Source organism: Scyliorhinus torazame, chromosome 25, assembly GCF_047496885.1.
Source record: "Scyliorhinus torazame isolate Kashiwa2021f chromosome 25, sScyTor2.1, whole genome shotgun sequence".
In the NCBI taxonomy this organism is placed as follows: Eukaryota; Metazoa; Chordata; class Chondrichthyes; order Carcharhiniformes; family Scyliorhinidae; genus Scyliorhinus; species Scyliorhinus torazame.
The window spans coordinates 10,234,173-10,251,160 of NC_092731.1; the positions used below are offsets into that span (position 1 = coordinate 10,234,173).

General features: G+C 49.1%; 1 protein-coding gene across 4 annotated transcripts in view; it reads right to left on the reverse strand.

Moving 5' to 3' along the window:
- LOC140402307 (SPARC-related modular calcium-binding protein 1-like) overlaps positions 1–16,988 on the reverse strand; it is a 300,157-nt gene that overhangs the window by 60,436 nt on the left and 222,733 nt on the right. The window contains exon 1 of one of the 4 annotated variants that reach the window (XM_072489989.1): positions 15,198–15,365. The exons of the other annotated variants lie outside the window; for them this stretch is intronic. The gene's annotated coding sequence lies outside the window, so the exon portion shown is untranslated. Of the gene's footprint in view, positions 1–15,197; positions 15,366–16,988 lie in introns of those variants that run through there. 4 annotated transcript variants of the gene reach the window in all.

The following is a 16,988-nucleotide window of genomic DNA, read 5'->3' on the forward strand; positions in this document are numbered from 1 at the left end:
CCCACCTCCGACTCCATGATACGCGACCAGATCGTTTTCGGTGTTCAGTCGGACCCCCTACGACAGCAGCTCCTCAAAGTAAAGCAACTCACCCTAGCGACTGCCATCGAGACCAGTGTCTTACATGAAAACACCATGAGTCGGTATTCCCATATACAAGCGGCTGAAATGGCGCGGCAAGGTCCCCACGAGGCGGAACGGGTCCAAGTGATTGAGCACCCCCAGGGCCTCAGCCTGGATGAGGACGGCCATTTTGCGCACTTTTCGCGGACTCTCGCGCTTGTACGCACCAAACAAGGGGACGGCGACGTGGAGGAACGTAATGCGCAGGCGTGCACCACGCACGACCGCACCGCGCATGCACGGTGGCGCAGCGAACGTGCTGACGTCACGCCGTGCGGCAACTGTGGCACGGCCCATTTAAAGCGGCAATGCCCCGCAAAATCTCAACAATGTCTACAATGTGGCAGACTTGGCCACTATGCTGCCTGCTGTCGAGCAGCTCAGCCTTCCAATTCATATCGCTTCAGCCAGCCTCGCAGGAATGTTCGGGCAATTCAGCCCACGGTCACCGAGTCCGATTCCGACCTCCCACACAGCAGTGACACCGAGGACCCGAAGGCGCCTTTTCGAGTCGGTGTCGTAACGAAAAACAGGCTGTCCCCGAAGCAAAGACACCAGCCGCTGTCGGTATACAGCATCGATCCAGACGATGAATGGTGTGCCACCCTGACGGTCAACCGGTCCCAAATACGATTCCGCCTGGACACTGGTGCCTCCGCCAATCTCATGGCGTGGTCTGCTTTCCAAAGCCTTCGTGTCAAACCAGCCATCCTTCCATCGGCCTGCCAGCTATTGGACTACAATGGCAACATCATTCCTGCTACCGGCTCGTGCCAACTTGAAGTGACGCACAATGGAAAGCCATCCTTCCTTTCGAGATCGTGGGCTCTTCGAAAGACTCCCTGCTTGGCGCACAGACGTGCAAGCTGTTGAACCTCGTTCAGAGTTCACTCTCTCTCTCTCCTGATGACACGCCTGCCTTCCAGGACGCTGACTTCTGGGCGCAACTCGACGCCATCATCGACCAGCACCGCGACTTCTTCAAAGGCATGGGCACGCTCCCATATACTTATAAGATCCTACTCAAACAGAACGCCATGCCTATGGTGCATGCACCTCGCAGAGTCCCAGCACCCCTCAAGGACCGCCTCAAGCAGCAGCTGCAGGATCTCCAAGACCAAGGAGTGATCTCCAGAGTTACGGAACCAACCGACTGGGTCAGTTCCATGGTGTGCGTAAAAAAGCCTTCCAGTGAGCTGAGAATTTGCATTGATCCCAAGGATCTGAATCGCAATATCATGAGGGAGCATTATCCAATTCCCAAGCGTGAAGAGATCACATGCGAGATGGCTCGCGCCAAGCTCTTCACCAAACTTGACGCCTCGAAAGGATTCTGGCAAATACAGCTCGACAAATCCAGCAGGAAACTGTGTACCTTTAACACCCCCTTTGGCAGATATTGTTACAACAGGATGCCGTTTGGGATCATATCGGTTTCAGAAGTCTTCCACAGGATCATGGAACAAATGATGGAAGGCATTGAAGGTGTTCGCGTTTATGTCGACGACATAATCATTTGGTCCAGGAGCATGTCAGTCGCCTCCAGCGCGTGTTCAAACGCATACGGGAGCAGGGCCTACGCCTCTACAGAGCCAAATGCTCCTTTGGTCAGACGGAACTCAAGTTCCTAGGGGACCACATCTCCCAGTTGGGTGTGCGGCCGGATGCGGACAAGGTGGCTGCTATCACAGCCATGAAAACGCCAGAGGACAAGAAGGCGGTCCTCCAATTTCTGGGCATGGTCAACTTCCTAGGGAAGTTCATCCCTAACCTCGCCTCTCATACCACGGCTCTCAGGAACCTGGTCAGGAAGACGACAGACTTTCAATGGCTTCCTGCCCACGAGCGTGAATGGAGAGAACTCAAAACCAAACTCACCACGGCACCGGTCTTAGCTTTTTTTGATCCAGCGAAAGACACAAAAAATTTCGACCAATGCCAGCCAATCTGGCATTGGGGCAGTGCTCCTGCAACGCGATGGGGCCTCATCATGGGCCCCCGTTGCATATGCGTCACGTGCCATGACCCCCACGGAACAGCGCTACGCACAGATAGAAAAGGAGTGCCTGGGCCTTTTGACCGGTGTCATCAAGTTTCATGATTATGTGTACGGCCTTCCCCAATTCACCGTCGAGACCGACCATCGCCCACTGGTTAATATAATACAGAACACCCAACACATCAGGCAGGACATCCGCCTTCACTCAAAAGGAAATCCCACCTTACAGAGCTGCCGGCCAATCTGACAACGACAGAAGAAGAAATGCATGAGGATGCCTGAGCCCACGTCTGGGCATCAGCGGCCCAGGTAAGTTCAAGGGTCTCAGGGCTGGGAGGGTAGGGAAGGCCTGGGGGGCAGGGTTGATGCACTATCAATTACGACGAGATGAGAGTAGAGTGTAATCGTGGCTTTATTACGCAGAGATGTGTAGCGTCCTGCCAAAATGGCTGCAGCTCGGAGAGCCCACACATTTATACTCCGCCTACTGGGCGGAGCCAGCAGGCAGGGATCTACCCCCGTACCTGTAGTACAGGGGCCTTACCGTAATACCCCTCGTATGCGGTATATACAATACAACAGTGGTGACTACCACAAGGGTGGGAGCAGAGGATGATTAAGGTCTCAGGGGGGAGACCAGTGGGCAGGGGGCCTCCAGACATTAAGGGTGGGCACCCTATTTTGGAAGGGGGCTTTTGATTGAGGTGTTCCCCCTCCCTTCCCACCTGAGATTTAACTCTGTAGTATTTCAGCCTTCCCCCACTCAAGTTTAATCCTCCCACCAGCCTAACATTTTAGGCTGGGTGTGAAATGGTTATTAGCCACTTAAGGGCCTCAATTAGGGTGAGGGCGGGCTTCCTTTCTGAGGCCTTGCCCACCCAACTGCAAAATCGCTCTCTAGTTGAGGTGGGTGGGAACTTGAGGGAAACACGTCCCTTCAATTTCACGCTGCCCCCCACTGCCTGAAAAGGCACCGGTGGGGGAGCATAAACACCAGCCATAGGGGAGAAAGAGACACACAAATGGACAGAGGAAGGAAAAAAGTTTGGAGTATTGTCAAATGCAGGCAGAGAGTGGGGGAAACAAGAATCACCTGAGGAGAAGTAAGGACAAGAGACTAGCTCAAGAGGAGAAAAATGCATTAGTAAAAGGCTCTGTCTGGAAAGAAAAATGAAAGCAAACTGCAATTTATTAGAGCTTAGTGAGAGACACTTTGACAGAAAAACACGTCTAATTGCCATTTGTCTATTTGTGGAACAGCTTGGCAGCTGGAGTCAGGCGGTTTTGTGGCTTGCGGTGGGAACCCAGTTGGCAGTGAGGAGATTCCCAAGCAGACTCCCAGCCCCCAGATGGCCCGTCTCCTGGGGAGTCCAGGAATCTGGCCGCCATCGCGAGACAGAAGAGGCAGTTTTACTAATTGAACATTAAATAAATAAAACAAATTGGAAAGAAATGAACTCCCCCCCCCCCAATATATATTTTATATATATATATGTGTGTGTGTATGTAGTTCTAATTTTCGTGAGAGGTTTTATTCCCTACATGAAATTTGCTGAGTGACTAATGAATTAACTCATTGCATACCAGAGCAATGGGCGAGATTCTCCACTCCCGCGCCGGTTGGGAGAATCGCCTGGGCCGCCAAAAGTTCCCGGGACGCCGGTCCGACGCCCTCCCGCGATTCTCCCAAGCGGCGGGAACGGCCCGGTCGAGTTTCGCGGGCCACAGGCCGGAGAATCGCCGGAGACACCCAAAATGGCGATTCTCCGGCACCCCCGCTATTCTGAGGCCCGGATGGGCCGAGCGGCCAGGCCAAAACGGCGGATTCCCCCCGGCGCCGTCCACACCTGGTCGCTGCCATCGGGAACGGTGCGTGAACGCTGGGGAGGGTGGCCTGCGGGGGTGTGGGGGGGGGGGATCCTGCACCGGGGGGTACCTCAAATGTTGCATGGCCCGCGATCGGTGCGCACCGATCGTCGGGCCGTCCTCTCTGAAGGAGGACCTCCTTCCTTCCGCGGCCCCGCAAGATCCGTCCCCCATCTTCTTGTGGGGCGGACTCAGAGAGGACGGCAACCACGCATGCGCGGGTGACGTCAGTTATGCGGCGCCGGCCGCGCCATCTATGCGGCCCCGCCTTTACAACAGAAAAAAATAAGTAAAGGACTCCATTTATGTAAAACGGAAAAGGCGATAGATATCAAATTTTAAAACAGCTTGCATTTCTACAATGCCTTCCCTAATCTCCCAACTTCTCAAAGCGCTTTTGTTGCAATACCCGAGAGACTGATAACATTTTTAAAAATGTGAACTTCCAGTTAATAGCTGAAAGGATAACATTTAAAATTTTAAGGACAAGATTTCATGTTCAAGACTTTTACTGTAACACAAGACTAAAATCATAATTGACCAAATACTATTTTTTGTGAGCAACTTATACTTTAAACCAGAGCAGAACTTTTCCCTCTTTACTGTTAGCACAACCAAAACAGCACACTTCACAGGTGTATTTAAACGGTTAATTCTCCCAGACTCAGTCACAGTAATTCTTAGCTCCCGAGGCATTTTTAAAATTCATTTTTAGGATGGGCGATTTGGCTAAGCCAGCATTTATTGTCCATCGCTAATTGCCCTTTAGAAGATGGTGAGCCACTTTCTTGAACCGCTGATGTCCCTAATGTGTAGGTATACCCACTGTACGTTAGGGAGGGAGTTCTAGGATTTTGACCCAGTGACAGTGAAGGGACGGCAATACATTTGGTGTGTGTGTGTGGCTTGGAGGGGAACCTTCAGGTGGTAGTGTTCCCAGATATCTGCTGCTCTTGTCCTTCTAGATGATAGTGGTTTGGAAGGTGCTGTCTAAGGAACCTTGGTGAGTTACTGCAATGCATCTTGTATATGGTACACACTGCTGCCACTGTTTGTCACTGCTGGAGGGAGCAAATGTTTGTGAATAGGATGCCAATCAAGTGGGCTGCTTTGTCCTGGATGGTGTCGAGCTTCTTTAGTGCTGTTGCAACTGCACTCATCCAGGCCTTGTAGATGGTGGACAGGTTTTGGGGAGTAAGGAAGTGAGTTACTCGCAGCAGGATTCCTAGTTTCTGACCTGCTCTGGTAGCCACAGTATTAATATGGCTAGTCCAGTTCAGCTCCTGGTCAATGGTTACTCCCACAATGTCGATTCAGCAATGGTAATGCCATTTACAACCTGATATTCTCAATACTTTTCTGGGGCTTTGGAGACTCACAGTCTAATCACCATTACCACACAGGCTGCTGCAATTGTCTCCAACCTTTTTCCTGGTAAAACAATCTGGGTCTTCTTTCATTTGGGAACAACCAAAGCACCCAGGCTTGCTGTCTGCAAATGTCAAAACCGGTCGCATGGTCAACATCCTTAAACTAAAGACAGAGACCGGAATTTTCTGGCCGTTCACGCCAGCAGGATCTCCCAGTGCCGTCGACAGTGCACCCCCATCACGGGTTTCCCGGGGTGAGGGGTGCATTCAACGGAAAACCCCCGTTGACAACACGGGACCAGAAGATCCCATCACCAGTCACTAGTCAGCTGCCTCCATGACAGGCTGCGCGGAAAATCCTGCCCCAGTGCCTCAAAACGTAATCTTATAAACCTCATAATGGTTACACTCTGCACCCAATTTTCACATGGCAATCTCCCACAACTGGAATGTATTAATGGAGAGAATGTTACTGGTTGTTGATTATGCTGGTGAAGAGACACAGGTGATAGGCATTGTTTGATTAAGGACTGGGGATGATATATAAAGAGCATCATTGGGAGACTCGGTTAGTAATTAGAGGTGTACAAGGCTACACCATGTGAATAAAACTACTATCTAGGAAAACAATCTGTCTTGTGTTGTACTTCATGATCTGGCTTGCATGCACTAACATGGTATTAGACAATCATTACCTAAAGCTGAAGATTGGAAACTAAGAACCTTTTTTCAGACAGAAGATTGTAACTGGAATTGCTTTTGAGAAGAATGACTGGGACCGTGTGTAAAGTGGCAACATCCTCTGAATTGGCACCTTATGATCAGCAGGACAATGCTTCCAGATTGTTCGATTGTGCTGCAGTGTCGCACATGGACAGGGCTCCTGGTTAAATAAAGTTCTCACAAATAGACAATTTTTGGATCAGGGGTGGGAGAAATCCGCACCTTTGGGGCGGCCCGACGCCGGAGTGGTTCCCGCCACTCCATCCCGCCAGGACCCCCCGCCCCGCCGGGTAGGGGAGAATCCCGGCCCAGATGTCTGAAGCTTCACAAAAAAAAATCTTGGGAAAGCAGTTGTTTCTGATGGCTTCCTGGTACAAATGTTCAGTCGGCAAAGGCACAAAATATGGAGGATCCAATGTTCACAGCATTTCAAGATTATTCAGATATAGGGCACAGGCTTCAATACAACAGAAGAATCACAGATGAAAGAAATGAGAAAGGAGACCTTTTTCTGGGAGATCTCGCTGACAACAGGGATGGAATAATAATAAAAGAATGAACCCCAGGAAATCATTGACAGGTTGATCAGGGGTTATGGGAGAAGGCAGGAGAATGGGGATGAGAAAAATATTGAATGGCGGAGCACATTCGATGGGCCGAGTGGTCTAATTCTGCTCATATGTCTAATGGTCTCTTATAAGTGTTTCAGATGTGATTCAAAATATCACTGTGGTAAATTATTCAAAATACGGAACAACTGGGTTCTCAAGGTGATGCAAGACACAAAAGGTTTGGAAGGGGAAGATGATGTCACTCAACCATTCCTCTTATGACAAGTCCTTCATTCCGGGGATCATTCATGTGAACCTCCTCTGAACCCTCTCCAAGGCCATCCTTAGATATGGGGCCCCGCACAGTGGTTAGCACCATTGCCTCACAGCGCCAGGATCCCTTGTTCGATTCCCGGCTTGGGTCCCTGTCTGTGCGGAGTCTGCACATTCTCCCCGTGTCTGCGTGGTTTTCCTCCGGGCGCTCCGGTTTCCTTCCGCAAGTCCCAAAAGACGTGCTTGTTAGGTGAATTGGACATTCTGAATTCTCCCTCTGTGTACCCGAACAGGCACAGGGTGTGGCGACTAGGGGATTTTCACAGTAGCTTCATTGCAGTGTTAATGTAAGCCTACTTGTGACATTAATAAAGATTATTATTAGGGTTTTGAAGAGAGATCAGGATGTGAGAGTGGACTCTCCCTGCTGCTGGAAAAAAATTGTTGAATTCCTTGGCTCTCTTAGCCATATATTCTTGCGAATGTAGGTAAATTGGTATAAAAGCCACATTTTGCTGTTATCTGAATAGGAAGAATGTGCTGGGTTATGGGAGAAGGCAGGGGAACAGTACTGGGTAAATTGCTCATTTGGAGAGGGGGTGTAGACTACAGATAAATAACCTACTTCTGCATCATCACAATTCCGTGATCTCTGCCTTAATCAAACAATGCCAGTCACCTGCGTATATTTAACAACATAATAAACAAATCATTAACAGGTTCAGTTAACAGCCTCCACCACACTCTCGGGCAGTGCAATCCAAACCCTAACCACTCACCACGTAAAAACATTTCACCTCACATCACTTGCTTCTTTGACTAATTACTTTAAGTCTGTGCCTCTCATTCATGCTCCTCTCCACTCTGTCCAGCTGACCCGCCCCCCCATCCCCCCATCCATTTCACACAATCCCTCATCCATCATTTTAAATATCTCTATCAAATCTCCTTTCAACCTTCTTTTCTCTAAGGAACAGAGTACTATCTTCATAACTAAAGTTCCTTATCCCCGCAAGCATTCTCACAAATCTTTTCTGCACTCTCTCCAATGCTTTTCCATCTATTCCAAAACGATATTGGAATAGACGTACCTCATGAAATAAAAGCAATCTAAGAGGTAGCAAGAGGCCCGGAGGAGTTTAAATAAATTGCTCTTCATATCAGTAATAATAATATTAATCAATAATGTTTATTATTGTCACAAGTAGGCTTACATTAACACTGCAATGAAGTTACTGTGAAAAGCCCCTAGTCGCCACATTCCGGCATCTGTTCGGGTACACTGAGGGAGAATTCAGAATGTCCAATTCACCTACCAAACACATTTTTCGGGACTTGTGGGAGGAAACCGGAGCACCCGGAGGAAACCCACGCAGACACGGGGAGAACCCCCAGACCCCTGCACATTGTTCTATTAAATAATTATCTAACATCCTCATTAACGCCTCAATTGAACCAGCCTCCACCACACTTCCAGGCTGCGCAATTCAGATCCCAAACACTCGCTGGGTGAAAAAGTATTTTCTCACGTCACATTTGCTTCTTTTGCAAATAACTTCAAAGTCACTTACTGTCATCTTAGTGACAGCATAGACCTTTGCACTAAATAAATGCAATGGAGCTTAAACCTGTGTAAACCTGTTAGGAGCAAATTGACAGTAGTTCCATGTGATCTGTTTGATCCATTCAGCAAATGGAGAATCATAGAATTTACAGTGCAGAAGGAGGCCCTTTGGCCCAGCCCTTGGACCCCACTTAAGCCTATCCCATCCCCGTAACCGAGTAACCCCACCTAACCTTTTTTGGATACTACGGACAATTTAGCACAGCCAATCACCAAACCTGCACATCTTTGGACTGAGGGAGGAAACCGGAGCACCCGGAGGAAACCCCGCAGACACGGGGAGAACGTGCAGACTCCGCACAGACAGTGACCCAGCGGGGAATCGAACCCGGGACCCTGGCGCTGTGAAGCAACTGTGCCACTGTGCTACCGTGCTGCCCCAATTGAGAAATTCAATTGAAAAAGAGTTAAGTTTGTTAAACCCAGTGTTTAAAAAGAGACTCAACTTTTTAAGTTGCTTTCTCCCTGCACCAGTTCTTTTTAAAGTTTTGATACGTGAGAAATCCATTGTAAACATGAACTACACCCAATATAAATATTAGCACATTTCCTATCATCCCTATATATAGGAATACACTTAGGGTCACTGAAAAGAAATGTAATACAATCCCATTGAATGTCTGCAAATGGTAACATACTGCCAGTCACAAGTCCCCAAAATAGTGACACACTCCCACAAACCCACCCCCAGAACACCAAGGTTTTTCTTTAAATATAAATTTTTGGCAATGTGGGAATCATTGCAAAGTCAACATGTTATTGTCCATTCCTAATTCTCCCCGAGAAGGTAGAGGTGACCTACCTTCCTAAACTGCTGTGGTCTGTGTGGTGAACGTACCCACAGAGCTGGATGGCAGGGAGTGGGGGGGGGGGGGGTTGCGGTTGGGGGGAGTTTCAAAATTCCCGCTGCCCGTTTGCTTCTAGGATTGTGATACACATCTCAGGGTTGGAAGGTGCTATTGAAGATGCCATAATTAGTTGCTGCAGTACATCCAGTAGTTGGCACAGTAATGCAGTGATTATGTTACTGAAATGGTAATCTAGAGAATGCAAATTGAGATATCAGATTTTTGAATTTCAATTTAGTTTAATCTGAAATAAACAGCTGGGATCAGTCAAATGAAGCTATTGGATTGTGGGTAAACATTCAAATGTTTCTTAATGTCCTTTAGTCTAAGCTACACGTGACTCCTGTCCTACTCAAGCTTGGCTTGACCCTTAATTTCCCTCTGAAATGGCCCAGCAAACCACTCAGTTAAATCAAACAGCTACTCCGAAGGACTCCCAACAAATATTGACATTCCCAGGGACTCCCTACGAATATTGAAACTCCCAGGGACTCCCAACAAATATTGACACTCCCAGGGTCACACTACAAATATTGTCAGTCCCAGGGACTCCCTACAAATATTGTCACTGCCAGGGGCTCCCTACAAATATTGTCACTCCCAGGGACTCCCTACAAATATTGTCACTCCCAGGGACTCCCAACAAATATTGTCACTCCCAGGGACTCCCTACAAATATTGTCACTCCCAGGACTCCCAACAAATATTGACACTCCCAGGGACTCCCTACGAATATTGTCACTCCCAGGGACTCCCTACAAATATTGTCACTCCCAGGGACTCCCTACAAATATTGTCACTCCCAGGGACTTCCTACAAATATTGACACTCACAGGGACTTCCTACGAACATTGTCACTCCCAGGGACTCCCTACAAATATTGTCACTCCCAGGGACTCCCTACAAATATTGTCACTCCCAGGGACTTCCTACAAATATTGATATTCCCAGGGACTCCCTACAAATATTGACATTCCCAGGGACTCCCAACAAATATTGACACTCCTACTGATTCCCAACAAATATTGACACTCCCAGGGACTCCCTACTAAAATTGTCACTCTCAGGGATTCCCGACAAATATTGTCACTCCCAGGGACTCCCTACAAATAATGTCACCAGGGACTCCCTACAAATGTTGACATACCCAGGGACTCCCTACAAATATTGACAATCCCAGGGTCACCCGACAAATATTGTCACGCCCAGGGAATCCCAACAATTATTGTCACTCCCAGGGACTCCCTACAAATGTCGTCACCAGGGACTCCCTACAAATGTTGACATTCCCAGGGACTCCCTACAAATATTGACACTCCCAGGGACTCCCTACAAATATTGACACTCCCAGGGACTCCCTACAAACATTGTCACTCCCAGGGACTCCCTACAAATATTGTCACCATGGACTCCCGACAAATATTGACATTCCCAGGGACTTCCTACAAATATTGTCACTCCCAGGGACTCCCTACAAATATTGACATTCCCAGGGCCTCTCAACAAATGTTGTCACTCCCAGGGACACCCTACAAATATTGACACTCCCAGGGACTTCCTACAAATATTGTCACCAGAGACTCCCTACAAATATTGATACTCCCGGGGACTCCCTACAAATATTGATACTTCCAGAGACTTCCCACGAATAGTGACAAATTTCTCTGAAATTTCTAGCATATATGGGAACTCCACCTGTGAAATGTTACTGTAACACCATGATATGATGAACAGAGAAATTGTAGATGCACAAAAATCTGCTGAATGAAAAGCGAGGTGACTGGACGCGGACAGGCTCCCAGCTGCATGCCGCGTTGATGGAGATTGGGTTCACAAACCTTGTAGGCCCAGTTCTCCGATCATCGCCCTACCCCACTGAATCTACCGCTGCCCCCATCCCGTAGAAGTATCAGAGGGGGATCACATACTAAATTATGGTAGCCACGTCTGTTACTATATAAAATAGAGACAGCATTGGCAGATTCATGTGGTCGCTCTTTTTCTTGTGTCTTGTGTCTAAGTTTGAGTTTGGGGTGTGTTGAGGGTTTGGACAAAGTCAACGGCAAAAAAATATTTTCAACGCATTTGAAAATGTCAGGGTGGTGGGAGAGACAAGGATAAAGCTGAGAACATGGAATGTTGAAATGAATTAGTGTCCATCATGGTTAGCTGGCCAGTTTCTGTCCATCAGCCGAATAAGAGGTGGTCTATTCTCAGTTAGAGAATCACAGCAGTGTGTGAGCATCGCAGGCACTCCCCGAGCAGCCAGCCCCAAGCTGATATATTACCCAGGAATGCGACCGCACATTACAGAAATACGCCACCGTATAAAAGCTCTTTTTATTTTCTTAACATTATTGCTACATAAATATTATTTTGTTCATGTGCCAGCAGTGATTTACTCAGCATGGGTCTGCACAATGCTCTTCACAGCTCACAGGCTATACTGTGTCGCCGTAATAGCCCCTAATAAAATGCACTGAGTGGAGAGATGTGTCTTTTGTGAGCTTGAGATTTGGGGGAGAGCCTTCACACAAACCTGCCTCCCATCCATTGGACTCTGTCTACACCTATGGTTGCCTGGGGAAAGTGGGCAGCATAATCAAAGACCCCTCTCACCCGGCTTACTCACTCTTCCAACTTCTTCCATCGGGCAGGAGATACAGAAGTCTGAGAACACGCACTAACAGATTCAAAAACAGCTTCTTCCCCACTGTCACCAGACTCCTAAACGACCCTCTTATGGACTGAACTGATTAATACTACACCCTGTATGCTTCATCCGATGCCAGTGTTTATGTATTTACCTTGTGTTGCCCTATTAATGTTGTTTCTTTTTCTTTTCTTTTCTTCCCATGTACTAAATGTTCTGTTTCAGCTGTTTGCAGAAAAATACTTTTCACTGTACCTCGGTACACGGGACAATAAACAAATCCATCCACCCGTCCCCATCGCTCTTTCCCCTCCTCCCCCACATTCCTGTCCGTGTCTAACCTGACCTTTAAAGGACATTCCTGTTGGAAATCTTTAGGAAAGAGGAATCTTCCAGGTTTTAATGGAGCTTTTCCCTGCCTTGGCCCCGAATATTCCTGGGTGCTGGTTTTTGGGCTCCACGGACTGGGCACCAAGTCTAGGTTGGCATTTCAGGGCAATAACCGCAGCCCCACTTCAGACAAGATGTTGAACCGAGTCTCCTTCTTCCAGTGGGGCAGAAGATTGAACGAGAGCAGTGCCCTGGTCGACACATCACGAGAAATACATTCGCTGGTCATTTGTTTGCCTTTGTGGAATCTTGCTGTGCACAAAATGGCTGTGATAGCCAACTATGTAACAACAGAACAGCTGTGACAGTGCTTCAAAGACATCCATGGGATGGGGAGGGGATAACCTTTATTTAGCTCGTTGGGTGGAAATCCCATAGGATTGTGACACTCCGCACAGGATTACTCTCCGCCCCTTTCGAAGCGGAGTAAACTGAGACAGGTGTAAAACCAGCCTTGGTGACACTTGATCATGTTAGTTTCCCAAACAGTGGGTTAGGTTAAAATTCCCCTCGCCTCCCCTCCCCCTCTTCCTTTCCTTCTCCACAGGGGAATTGTGCCACTATCACCAGGCTTGTCCCATGTTCAAATCCTAATCCAGGGGTTGGCTGAGTTTGCCATGTTGGCAGGTCACTGTGGTTTGCAGGGTGACACCGGCATTGCCCCTGGATGTGGAGATGCCAGCGTTGGACTGTGGCGAGCACAGTAAGACATCTGACAACACTATCTTTCGGAGCACAGCTCCTTCATCCTTGCCTCTGGGTGGGAAGGTTGTGTGTTGAGACAGGAGCACAACATATAGGGCGGCCAAGTAGTGGGGGAGAATGCTGGGGGAGTGTGCAGTGCTGGGGGAGTGTGCAGTGCTGGGAGAGTGTGCAGTGCTGGGGGAGTGTGCAGAACTGGGGGAGTATGTGCAGAAGTGGGGAGAGTGTGCAGAACTGGGGGAGTATGTGCAGAACTGGGGGAGAGTTTGCAGAAATGGGGGAGAGTGTACAGTTCTGGGGGAGAGTGTGCACTACTGGGGGAGAGCTTGCCGTGCTGGGGAAGAGTGTGCAGTACTGAGGGAGAGCGTGCAGTGCTGGGGGAAGAGCAGGCCATGCTGGGAAAGAGCGTGCAGTGCTGGGGGAGAGCGTGCAGTGCTGGGGGAGAGCGTGCAGTGCTGGGGGAGAGCGTGCAGTGCTGGGGGAGAGCGTGCAGTGCCGTGGAGAGCCTGCAGTGCTGGGGGAGAGTGTGAAGTGCTGGGGGAGAGCGTGCAGTGCTGGGGGAGAGCGTGCAGTGCTGGGTGCTGGGGGAGAGCGTGCAGTGCTGGGGGAGAGTGTGTGGTGCTGAGGGAGTGTGCACTAGCAGACAATCCAGCTTTGTGATGAGACGTTCAGGGAGGCCCTGTCTGTCCTCTCACATGGACATAAACAGCTCACATGCACCATGTTGAAGAGGAGCAGGGGAATCACCCCCCCCCGCCCCCTTCCCATCCTGGCCAATATTTCTCCCACAATCAACAACTCAAAAGACGATCTGGTCATTATTTCATTGCTGTTTGCGGATCAGTGCTATAGATAAATGGGCTGCTGCTGTTGCCTACAGTGCAACTCTGCTGTACCCTGGCAGGAGATGGTGTCCTCAGGAGAGGGTGAGGAAGGAGGATCACTCATTCTTTTTTTTTTTAATTTAAGAAGGAGGAGGCCTTTTAGAGAGGGAATTCACAGGACCATTGGAGTTGGAGCGATCCCACCATCTCAACCCTCTCATCTTCAGAACACATTCGGTGCGTTACACACACACATACATGGGATGGCGCAGGGTGCATTTACGTGTAATATTCTTGCACCCTTAACCCCTACAGTAACGTGTGCAGCCACCCACAGGTAAACACAACTACACATGCATTCTCACACATGTTCCCAATATACTTTAACAGCCTCCGCCACGGGAGGACTTAACAAATGTTTCAGATTTGACAAGCCCAACATTGAATTACAAACAGTTATAAAATTATTCACATTAATAGACTGAGACTAATGTATTAGAATGATTGAGAACAAGCGTTGACGGTGGGTTGGTGGTGGGGGATAACAGTTGCCTCATCAAACCTTTACTGCAAATTCCATGTCTGAGGGTGTCGGAGCTGATGAATGTGGCTGCGACATCCATCATATCACAACTGTGAGCCATGTACAGAAAAATATCAATACAGGCTTTATGTGTGAGTGAGTGCGGTGTTTGAGTCACTGCTGGGGACAATGTCGAATTCATCTCAGTGACTGTTCAGACACTTTTTAAAAAACCTGTTAACGTGCGAGTAAATTTAACAAATTGGCTGATTGATGCTTTGGAGTTGGCCCTAAAAAAAGCGGAGGTCAAAGTATCAGTTACCAAGGTACAGTCTGTGTAGCCACTGACTGCCTGAGGCCTACTCAAGAGCCAGCAGCCTGTCTCACTCCACAACACCTGTAATTACTCTGCCACGGGTAAGGGGCTTGTGGGATTAACAAAAAATTAAATCATTTTTTTTCTCCAAAATAAATTGTGAAATAGGACACAGGGGATTCGCACCCTTCAGGCATAACATGAGTAGTGTTTTTGTAAGGGGGCAGCCAAGCCAGCCTCTGGAACACAGCCTAATTCTATAAAAGGTTGTGACTCACAGAACTCCAGCCTGGTGTCAAACCTGAGAAATTACAACCCTGCTCCCGCGGAGGACAGAGCGTCAATGTTAGCAGCGTTTAGGCAATTAAAAAATAAATAAATAGTCTTTTAAAAAAAAAAAATAACTACTTACAGTAGCTGAGTATGAAGCTTACTTGAGCTCTCGGCAAGATTGACAGGTCTAACTGATGGCGCGTTCTTTATGTTTTAAGGGAGTTTTGAATTACTGAAAAATAGTGGAGCAGAGAACACTGAACTTCGACCATGAATACTGATGGAAGATTAGAAATTCTTTATGTCAGTGTGACTCAGTGGGCAACAGTCAGAATCTTGTGCATTCAATCTCCACTGCACGGTGTCCACTTAATTTAGGACCATCCTCCCAGTGCTGTACTGAGGGAGTGTTGCCCTATCAGAGATGTCTTTCAGATGGGATATCTAGCCCCCTCCGCTAGACGTGGAAGATCCCACAGCACTATTCCAAAACAGGAGCAGGACCATTCTGCCTGGTGTCCTGGCCAATATTTATCCTTCAGTCACCACCAGTAAAACAGATTGTCTGGTCATTATCAGATTGCTTTGCTTTTTTGTGGGAGTTTTGTGCAAATTAGCCGCTGTCTTTCCAACATTAAAACAGTGGGGGACTGGCCATTTATACACAAGCTTGCCAATGCTGGAGGAGTGGGCAGGAATCAGTTGGTCGAAAGGTGAAAAACAAGGATATTGGGCTCCAGAGATCAATCGTGGCAGAAAGAAGTTTTGTAGGGCATAATTCAAGCAGAATGTTTCTCAGTGTGGTAGCGAGCTCTCCGACGCTCGGACCGGCGAGGCTGTCACCGCTATAAAACGATTGGTCCACTTAACCAGGCCCCACAGACTTCACGGCATAAATGACTGTCCCGCCAGCTGATTCGCCAGGGCCGCACTCGCCAGCCCCCTGTTAACAAGGGAGAGCATCACTTAAACCCCCGCCCCCACTCCGCACAGTCAACCCCATTCAGCTCATCGCCATGTCACCGAGGAGACCAGCCCCACGATTTGGGGATGCCAACCTGGGCAAATTCCCCCCCCCCCCGAGAGTGTGCCTGCCACTGCCCCCTACAATCTGAGCCCCGGCCCACCCATGTCCAGCAGTGCCGGCCATGCCACCCCACCCACTCCAACACTCCCCATACCCACATCCATCCCAAACCACTGCCTCCCCATCTCCTCATACTCCCCCCCCCCCCACTTATGCCCCATTGCCCCCCAAAGCCCCTGCGATGAATAATGCAGGGGCGCTGAGACATGCATCTCCCACCCCTCCCCCTAGCCGGGCCATGGATGGCCATCTCCCCCGCTCCACAACCCCCCCCCCCCTTCCCCACCGCCAATGGCGATCCACCCTGACCGAGGCTGACCCGCCGGGGGCTCTGCACCCCCCCCCCCCGACCAAGGCTGGCCCGCCGGGGGGCTCCCCACTCCACTCCGAGCACCAGCGCAGCAACCCCAGTGCCCTGGGCTCAGTGCCCGGGAGCGAGGATGGCCACTCACCTCCTCGGATCCCCACAGCAGCCCTTCAACAAGCTTCACATTTTCAAAAGGAGTACTAATCGGTGCTCGCGTGACCACTTGCTGGAGAGGCCATTAGATCACGGGAGGCATTAGATAGGGGGTCACTTCTGTTAATTACATTGAGTATGGCCTTAACTGGTGATTATTGGTTTCTCACCTCGCTACGGCGTGATCCTGATTTCGACAACGGGAGCCGGACGGTTAGATCACAAACAGATTGGCGCCCGGCGCGGTACTTCATTTTGGCCTCTCTCGCGATCTAACAGCTTGGTACGGCTCTCGCTTAATCACAACCCAACCATTAAATCGCACCTATAATGTTAGCCCTGTGCTTAGAGGCTGGGGTCTTGTGTGATGAGCCATCTTACAT